The sequence below is a fragment of the Petaurus breviceps genome, unplaced genomic scaffold, assembly GCF_028583685.1.
Source record: "Petaurus breviceps papuanus isolate PSGF00001 unplaced genomic scaffold, PetGlider_PUasm1.0 90925, whole genome shotgun sequence".
Lineage (NCBI taxonomy): Eukaryota > Metazoa > Chordata > Mammalia > Diprotodontia > Petauridae > Petaurus > Petaurus breviceps.
Window position 1 is genome coordinate 1256211 of NW_027187380.1, and position 9517 is coordinate 1265727.

At 39.4% G+C, this 9517-nt stretch overlaps 1 protein-coding gene across 2 annotated transcripts in view; it reads right to left on the minus strand.

Annotated features, from left to right (window-relative positions):
* TIMP2 (TIMP metallopeptidase inhibitor 2) overlaps positions 1-9517 on the minus strand; it is a 321405-nt gene that overhangs the window by 73646 nt on the left and 238242 nt on the right. The gene's annotated exons all lie outside the window — the stretch shown is intronic.

Consider the following 9517-nt stretch of genomic DNA (forward strand, 5'->3'; position numbering starts at 1 on the left):
GAGTATATATTTTTAATATATATTATATGTAATTATATATAACAGACATAATGAATATTATATATAACACAATATATCACATATGTTCTGAATATGTATATATTATTTATATATGGTCTTCATTGCTTACAGAATGTTACTGCCTAGTCCAGGGATTCTTAACCTCTGCGTGTGTGTGTGTGAATCTGGTAAAGCCTATGGATGTAGCCCTTCTCAGACTAATAATATTTTTAAATACATAAAATAATATAGGAGGACAAAGTATAAAACCAATTTTATTGAAAAAGTTATCATTTAAAAAAAATAACAGATCCACCTTCCTTGGATCCCAAGAAACCCTGGTCTAGGGTATGTCATGCCACTGCTTTCCAGGACTCAATCAGAAAGTTATTGTTGTTTTCTGGTATCTATTTTAAGACCTTCTTGCTATAATCATAGTCCATTTTCATTTCCTTTAGCCCCAAAGGAAAGGGATGACAGTAGGTCATAACTATTAGCAGCCTTAGTTAGACACAAATGTGAAGACTCATTGTAAGGTCCTAATTGCTAACTTTTCTGTATGAGCAAAGGAGTGGAAGCAACTGGCCAACTCCAAGTTTGACCTCAAGATGGAAGGACTTCATACAACTACTAGCCGAGTATTATTCCATTCTTGCCCAAGGTCTCTAGTTTTACTACATGGACCCCCTTGCTTGTTGATTGAAGACATTGAAACAAAGATAAATTGCAAAGCTAATTTCTATAAAATAAATACTATTTTCCCTTAATTCTCATTATAAAAGAGACAGCATGTTGTTGTGGATAGAGTGCTGGCCTCAAAACCAGGAAGATCTAGGTTCAAATCTACCTTTGAAAGAGTGGTTGTGTAATCCTGGATGATACTCTTAATCTCGTAGTAGTGTTCTAGGCAACTCTTAGACTCTAATTTGTACAGAAGGTGCTGACCTGCATTCATAGAAGTTCTCACATTTTGTAGTTCCCTACACCAATGAAATCATAGGCCAAGTCCTTATCTCTTCCATTAAAAAAATGAAAATCTGATCCCATTTTAAAACATCTTCCAATATAATAAGTAAAATACCCTTAATATTTGGTGTGAAAGAGGTCAAATGCTGTGGCTATTTTAGAAATTTCCATTAATTCTGTAGATGTATTCTCAAGGTTACAGCATCCTATTAATTACTTCAATTGGACTGGAAGTGATTGATTGCATCCACTCTCCACCCTCCACCCCCAAACCCAGTCTTTATATTAACAAAAATACTTAACTTCAATAAAATGATATACTTCTTCAAGATAGGATACATTAACAAATAAATAAATACTTCCTTTTGTAAATGGGAGAGTAGAAATTCTGACCTTTGACCTTTAAAAATGATGGCTACTCAGGTTTATATGACTTAAAAGACTTCCGTAGCTCACTCCCAATTCTGAGATTGAAGGGCTTTTGGAGTCCTTAGGTTAGTCCATATCTGAGTTCTGATATTTCAGTGACCATGACTAAATCACTCAATCTATTTTAGCCTCAGTCTTATTATCTGTAAAATGGTGTTAACACATTACCTTCCAAAACTGGTCTGTTTGAGAAACGCGCATTGTAAACCACAAAACACTGTAAAAATATTAATATTAAAATAGGAAAGGTATCACATTCATTACTTCAAATAGAGGACAGTTTGAAAAAAGCATTTTGTAAACCATAAAGTCCTATAAAAATGTGAGCTATTGTTAAAACAGGAAAGGCATCCCATTCATCACTTCCTCTTACTTCCAGTCAAAGCCAGTTCTGTATATAATAAACCTTTTAAAAGTGATAGAAATGCCATTATTAGAGAAAGGCCCAGGAGAAATAATGGTTAGGCTTTATTTAGTGGGTTGGACTCTCATTGAGACGACATTCTTTATACCCATTACATATTCTATGCCATTGTTCAGATTTCTCATACATAAGTCAACAACTAATTTCCCTTGGAAATGACAACTATTGTATTGGATAATCTTCCACAGATTTTAAGACCATTAAATACAATCTACAATCTTTCTTTGTGGTTAAAAATATTACTTTTAATCATTTAAAAACCTAAAATCTCTAACCACCTGTCTTCTGTATCCTAAATACAGAGTGATCACCAAATTCTGGTCATACTTTTGGATAAAAAATAGACAACTCTTCCCCTGATTTTCATATCCCTCTACGATGATAAGGCCAAAAGCAAGGCAGAGGGCTCCAACAAATGCCTAATGTAATACTCTCAATTATCTCTATTCTGTGTTAATAGAATGGAGTGATGTAGAGCACAAAAACCCCTCCCTTCTGAGGGTGGAGACCAATGTAATGACTAGAGAATTGCTCCTAAGGAGTTGAGAAAGTGTGACTACACCCACAGGAGGGTGGGAGCCATAAAGAGGGAGTAGCCAGTTCTGCTAAATTCTAATCCTAACCATGTCATGTCTATGTCCCTCATTTCTGAAGGTTTAGCTATTCACCAGCCTACAGGCTCTAGAGAAGGAACAGATGACCTCTCAAGGTTCCTTTTCAGTCATCCATTATTTAGCTGGAATTCAGAAAGTTGCAGAGGTATAACTGGTCAAGATTCCTCTTTTCAAGGTTAAGTTTGGGATAACAGCCTCCCTTTTTGCTTTCGCCTTTTCCCCTAGTCACACTGACAACAGTTACTGTAAGTATGAGACAGATAATTTGCTAAATAGAAAATCAAACATATATCATAAGTAAAGAGATATGACCTATACTTCTGCCCCTCCACAGCATAAGAATGTAAATTCCCTAAGGACAAGGACTATTTTGTCTTTGTCTTCATATGCCAGGATGTAGCACAGTGCCTGGAACACAGTAGATGCTTGTTGAACTAGGTATCACAATCACTAGACTTAGTGTAGTCCTCACAAGGGAAAGAAACTGGTAAGTAGACACCTTGTCTCAGAGTGATGTTCCTTCCAGGTTCTCTGGACAATTCTTTCTCCAAAGTTCTTTCCCTGGCTTCCAGTCACCGAAACCATCAAGCATTGGAATAAAGCCAAGAACTTGAAGAATAGGCCAGTCCAGTCTTGCAAATAATTTCCCAGAGTATGTCTATTTATACCAAGCAAGTAGTACCTGTAAACTGGGGATGGGTGGGGAGTGGAGAATGGCTGTATTTTGGGGAGCACAGTCAGTTTTTCTTATCTTCTACTTTGCCTCCCTACCCTCCTACAATAATATCTTGCTAACATATAGCAATCTTTAAATTTTATAAGTACATTCATGATAAAAGGAGAATAGTACAATAACAAGAGCATTGGATTTGGAGTCAGAGGACCTGGGCTCAAATCTTTCCTCTCTTACTTACCATTACATGACCTTGATTCTAAACCCAATGCTCCTGAATTGACCACTGCAATAAATAACTGCAAGAAACAATTGTCTCCAAAGTTAAATAAATTTCTTAGAGTACAACTTCAGTAATCCTACTGCTGAGAAGTGGTAGACACAAATTACATTCAGTTCATCCCTGACACTTCCTCCTCCGTGTCTCCATACTCTGCCCTCATTTTTAAACAGAGGGTGATTGCCCATTCTTTGTCATATTTTTAGAGGAAAATACTTTACCTCTATGACCCTCTCAGCTGCAAAGCATTCTAAATGACAGTGTGAAGAAAGCTTCTCCTATGTTCAGAAGCCTGTCACCAAGCCCAGACATAAAGGCAAAGCGAGTGACCTGTGTAGGATGGCTTTGTTGACATATAATTCCACACTAGGTGCCTGTAATGGATCTCTGATCCACTCTTGGGTTAATGCTATCTTTGAGCCACACAAGCTACCTGAAGCAAGTGTTTATGACCAGAGGACAATAAATTGGAACTTTCTGGGCAAGGCAAGGAAGAAATAAGATTGCTCAGCCTTGTCTTGCTTCCAGACCAAGTCAAATGATCAAATGAAACATGAAATGTCACAAAAGGCTGCTTCTTTCTTAGAACAAAACTTTCATCCAAAATTTCTGGATGCATGCTGTATGCAAGGTGATATTGCTACGTGCTAAGAGCTAAGTGATGAGGTCCTTAGCCCTAGAGGAGCTTAAAATCAAATAAGTTAAGGACAAATGCACCAGTAAATATAATATAAAGTTGAGCATGAAAGCACATTTGAGGTACAACCCTAAAATGCTCCAGAAGCATACAACTGGAATCTAAGAAAACACCCTATCTGACATAGCCCAATAAAACAGGCGGTACAGTCCAGGGAATGGACACAAAGTTCTCCATATGTATCAGGATTGGTACCATTAGCTTACTCTCTTCCCAGAAGCCTCAGTTTTTCATAAATGTAAAGCAGAAATCTTTTCTCACTCCAATTAATTGGGTAGTACTGGTATGATCAGGTCAGATAGTTTCATTCTGTTGTATGTCCACTCTCTCCTTTTAATTCTACTCAGCTGTTTGAAAAATGTATGCTCTTGGTCAGAAAGGGAACCAAGAGAGAGGCTGTAAACATACTGGTGTCTGGGGTGGACAGGTAGCACAGTGAGTAAGAGCACCGGCTCCAGTGTCAGGATGACCTGGGGATCGAATCCCCAGACTAATCCCTACGCTCAGACACTTAGCACCCACCCAGAAACACCTGGCCATGTAACCTTGAGCAAGTTACTTAATCCCGATTGCTATAAAAAACAAAACAAAACATACTGGTGTCTACAAATTATTCTTTCTTTTTTTGCTTTTTTTTTTTTTTTTTGGAAGGGGGAAGGCAGGGCAATTGGGGTTAAGTGACTTTCCCCAGATCACATGGCTAGTAAGTGTTAACTGTCTGAGGCCACATTTGAACTCAAGTCCTCCTGACTCCAGGGCTGCTGCTCTATTCACTGTACCACCTCGCCGCCCCCACATTATCCTTTCTTGAAAATATCTCATAGTACATGCTGATAGTAGGACTTTATTATATGAAGAATGAAGGGTTTTCCCTGATGGATGCTCTAAGATATGACGAAGATCCATGCAGTCATATAATTGAAGCCACTGAGTTGTATGGAAAAAAGGCACTTGAAAAAAAATCCTTTGTATTAAGGTAAAGATTATTTAGGTGGCATGATCAAATTGTCAGAGATCTATCTCCAGGGTTCTTACTCCAATTCTCTGTATGATTTCCTGGTCCTGTAACACCTATGTTCTCTTTCTTCTCTAATGCCTCTTACTCTCACTACTGCCAGTGACACTCAGATTGAAATTCTTTCCTCTGTATCTTTATAGCATATTTGTACCTCAAATGTACTTTCATGCTCAATTTTGTATTATATTTACTGCTGCTTTTGTCCTTAACCCATTTGATTGCAAGCTCCTCTAGGGCTAAGGACTTTATCGCTTAGTTCTCAACACCTAGCAATATCACCTTCCATACAGTAGGTGCTTAATAAATGTGGAATCTTTTTACACCCCCCTAAACTTTATGTCCAATCATACATAGTGCTGCACTAGGTCTAACTGGGTAACAATATAGTTGGCCCCAGGCAAGTTTTTGGATCTTATCTGCCCTCTATTCTCTATGAAATTCAACCCTCCAAACTCACAACTTAAATGTATCCAAATGATTTTGGTTTGATAGAGCACTGCTCCCAGAGTCAGGAGGACCTGAGTTCAAATGTGGCCTGAGACACTTACTGACAGTGTCACCTTGGGCAAATCACTTGGTTAAGTGCCCATTGCCTCCCCAAAACAAAAACAAGAAACCAAATGATTTTGGTTGCAATGCCTATCTATCATCAAAGAGATCTGCCTGGCAACAGCTGAAATTCAAAGGGGAGAGGGAGAATAGGCATACAGGTTATATATACAAACATCCTCTAATACAAGGTTCTTAACCTGGGGTCTTTGAACTTGTTTTACATTTTGCTAACTATATTTCAATATAATTAGTTTCCTTTGCACTCCCATGTATTTGATGTTATGCATTTGAAAATTTTATTATAAGAAGCAGTCTCTAGGCTTCACCAGACTGCCAAAGGAGTCCATGACACAAAAAAAAGGTTAAAAATCTTGATAAGGACATCTTTGGTTAGCAGAAAAGTCCAAAGTATATTGGATCTTTACCATGAAAAGGAAATGGCTGAGTTACAGAAGGACTAAGTGAGCTACACATAGCTTGGGACAGACAGAGCCAGAATTCAAACTTTAGGTCTTCTGACTCCAAATCCAAGTGTCTTCACAATATACCAGGTTGCCTTTGTTTACAACTATGTAAAAACTTATGTATGCCCATTAACAAAAATCACAAGAGAATTTGGACCAGTGTTGAATAGAATTTAATATTCATTTGGTCCTAAAGTTTGGACACTTTAAAAAATTATAAAAATAAATGCATGCTGCACTGAAATTTAAAAGGTGATTCCACTTAAAAAAAAATAAGACAAGGGGCAGCCAGGTGGCTCAGCGAGTAAGAGCACCGGCTCCAGTGTCAGGATGACCTGGGGATCAAATATGGGCTCAGATACTTGGCACCACACCCAGAAATAACTGGCCATGTAACCTTGAGCAAGTTACTTAACCCCAATTGCTTAAAAAAATTAAAATAAAAAAATAAGACAAGATTTTTGACCTAGAGTACTGGCACCATAGTCAAAAGGCTCAGGTTCAAATCTTGCTTCTGACACTCCCTAGCTCTGTGTCAACAAGTCATAATTTCTTAACACCACAATTTCTTTGTCTGTCAAATGGGAATAATAATAATAATTCTACTACCTACTGTTATTGTGAAAAACACACTTTGCAAACCTTAAAGTGATATACAAACTTCAAGTGAACAAGCATTTATTAGACACCTACTATGCACTAGACATTGTACTGAGATACAATTAGAAAGGACAGCTCAATGGCTAGGTGGATAGAGCACTGAGCCTGGTATCAGGAAGACCTAAATTCAAATCCAGCCTCAAACATTTACTAGCTATGTGACCCTGGAAGTCATTAATCCTATTTGTCTCAGTTTCCTCATCTGTAAAATGAGCTGGAGAAGGAAAGAGCAAAACATTCCAGTATCTTTGCCAAGAAAACTCCAAATGGGGTCACAAAGAGTTGGACATGACTGAAAGAACTGCACAGCAACAAAACAATTGGAAAAGCAAAATATGAGTCATTATTGCTAAATTGTAGAGGATTTATTGACCAAAGCAAGGGGTATCATTAATGATTTTGTACCAATACTTTGGGCCTCCCAATTTAATCCAATCTCTAACTAGCCTCATTCCCCTCCCCCCAAAAAAGAGTTTGAGTGAAGACAATGTTGGAAGATTTGGCCAACTTGTGTTTTTGATGACCTAGGCTGAGACACTGGGGAAGAATAAAGGTAGAGAGGACTTAACTATATGAACTGTTAAAGGTGTCCACTTTAAAAGGGTGCTTCTTCCTTTCAACAAATAAAGAGCATTCTCCCCCTACCATACCTAGAACTGAGATAGGGCTGTCACCCATTTGTAGCACTGGCCTGGAAATTCAACAATCTAAGAGGAAGAGGGCTGAGGATTAGGGAGGAGATGGAGATGAAAGCAGTCATTGGATTCTGTTTTATTCCCAAAGCAACAGAAATATGTGGAGGTGTTTTCCCTGAGCCCCAGCCCCTTCCTTTCCAGCACTGAACAAACAGGAACCTGTGTGTCTTGAGATCCACGTGCTTCTCCTAAGTGCCTAGATCTGACTCAGTCCCATGAGGTAGGATTCACTGGCTCAGTTAATCTTGCTACTACTCTCCAGGTGGTGGTAGTATACTAGAAAGTGCTCTGGTTTTGGAATTAGATGATGAGACTTTAAATACTACCTCTGTCATTTAGTAACCTGTGTTACTTTAGGTAGATCACTTTCTAAACCTCAGCTACCTTGTCTGTAAAATGAGTGAGCTGGACCAGATAACTTCGAAGGTCTCTTCCAGTTCTAAATCTGTGATCCTGTCCCCAGTAAAAACTCAATGGGAAATAAGTATAAGGGAAGGCAGTCACCAGGACCTAGGCTATTTCCACATCTGAGAGATGGTTAAGATGTACCTCTCCCTTCAAAGTGAATACCTCAAGACCTTCTCATCCTCTAAAATCCTGTTTGGGAAGAATCACCTGCCCTTCTCTCCCTCATTTTTAAGTCCAAGCATTCTTAAATTGAGTCATCCATATAATTGTGACCACATAAACCTGAATTCATCCTGGTCAAACCAAAATTCTAACAAATCTTTGGGAGTGACTCACTTTTCCTGTGGGGATGAAGGGCTTTGCAAACCTAAATATGTGTGGATATTATTAAAATAAGACACCATGAAACAAAGCAAAACCTGAACCTACCTGAGTCCTTCCCACAGGTGATATAGAACTATATGCCTATGAGGAAGGCAAATCAGGTGTTCTTATTGTTGTTGTTGTTGTTGTTGTTGTTGTGGGGGGGTGGGAAGGGTAAAAAGCAGGAGATATAAGAAAGCATCAACTAAAGCAGGGGAGGGGGGGCAGCAAGGGAGATGAACCCCAGTTTCAGACCAGAGCAGGTGATCTATACCTCACCTTGTGTCTCCTTATCTGACTTGACAAGGTAAAAAGGCTGTGGGAGTAGGAAGGAGGCTAAGAACAGGAGCTTAGGTTGCAGAGTCCTTAGGGGGGGAAATAAACCTGACACAAAAGCATAGTGGGCTAGAGAACCTGACCTTGATATTTTCTGTTTTAGTTAAATTTAAAAAGCCATGGCTAATCATGACCAAGGGCTTAAAGGCCTGTGAAGCTATTTATACTTGGTAAGTAGATTGAAATCTACCCTGCTCAGCTTTTTCCTTTCTTTTCGGACTGCCCCCTATCTGCCGGACCCACCATGGATCAGTCCAGCTTTTCCTCCACTTCTTTTTTCCTGACTCCTGCCATCTTCTCCTAGTACTCCAGTAAAGGTATGAGAGTAAAAATTATCCCTGAAATCCTAATAGCGACAGGGTCAATGGCAAGACTTCTCCCATTCCTCCACTTCCAGTCTCCAGAAACTTCAAGAACATTTGTAAAAGTCCCAATGCACACATACAGAAATCTTAAACAAAATTAAGACCTTTTCACTCCACACAAGCGGAGTCCCACATCTGCTTTGTGGGAGCACCCTGGGTAAGAATGGCAAAGACTCAGGCCCATCTTTCATATCGTGGCTTTCACTAAGGCAACTCCAAGCCCTGGAAAATTTGGTCTATGAAGAGTGTCTTGTATCCTTCAAGAAGAGGGAGCTTTTTCTTTAAGGAGAAAAAAAGGAAGAAAAGAAAAAGGAAAAAAAGGAGGGGTGCGGGTAATGGAGGGGGGAGGGGAGACCAACTTACTCAACCCCAGGCATGGAACCTTCCCACCTGCAAAAGTTTCTTCCTGAGGGAGGCCTTCACCTTCACCTCCTCGGCTCGATTTTGATTTCGGAGGGGAGAGAAAGAAAGAGATGGGGGGGGGGGGGGGGGGAAGAAAGCCCCGCTTTGCTTCTTCTCTACTGTGTCTCCCATTCCCTCCCCCACCCCTACTAGCATCCTCGAGCCCGCCGC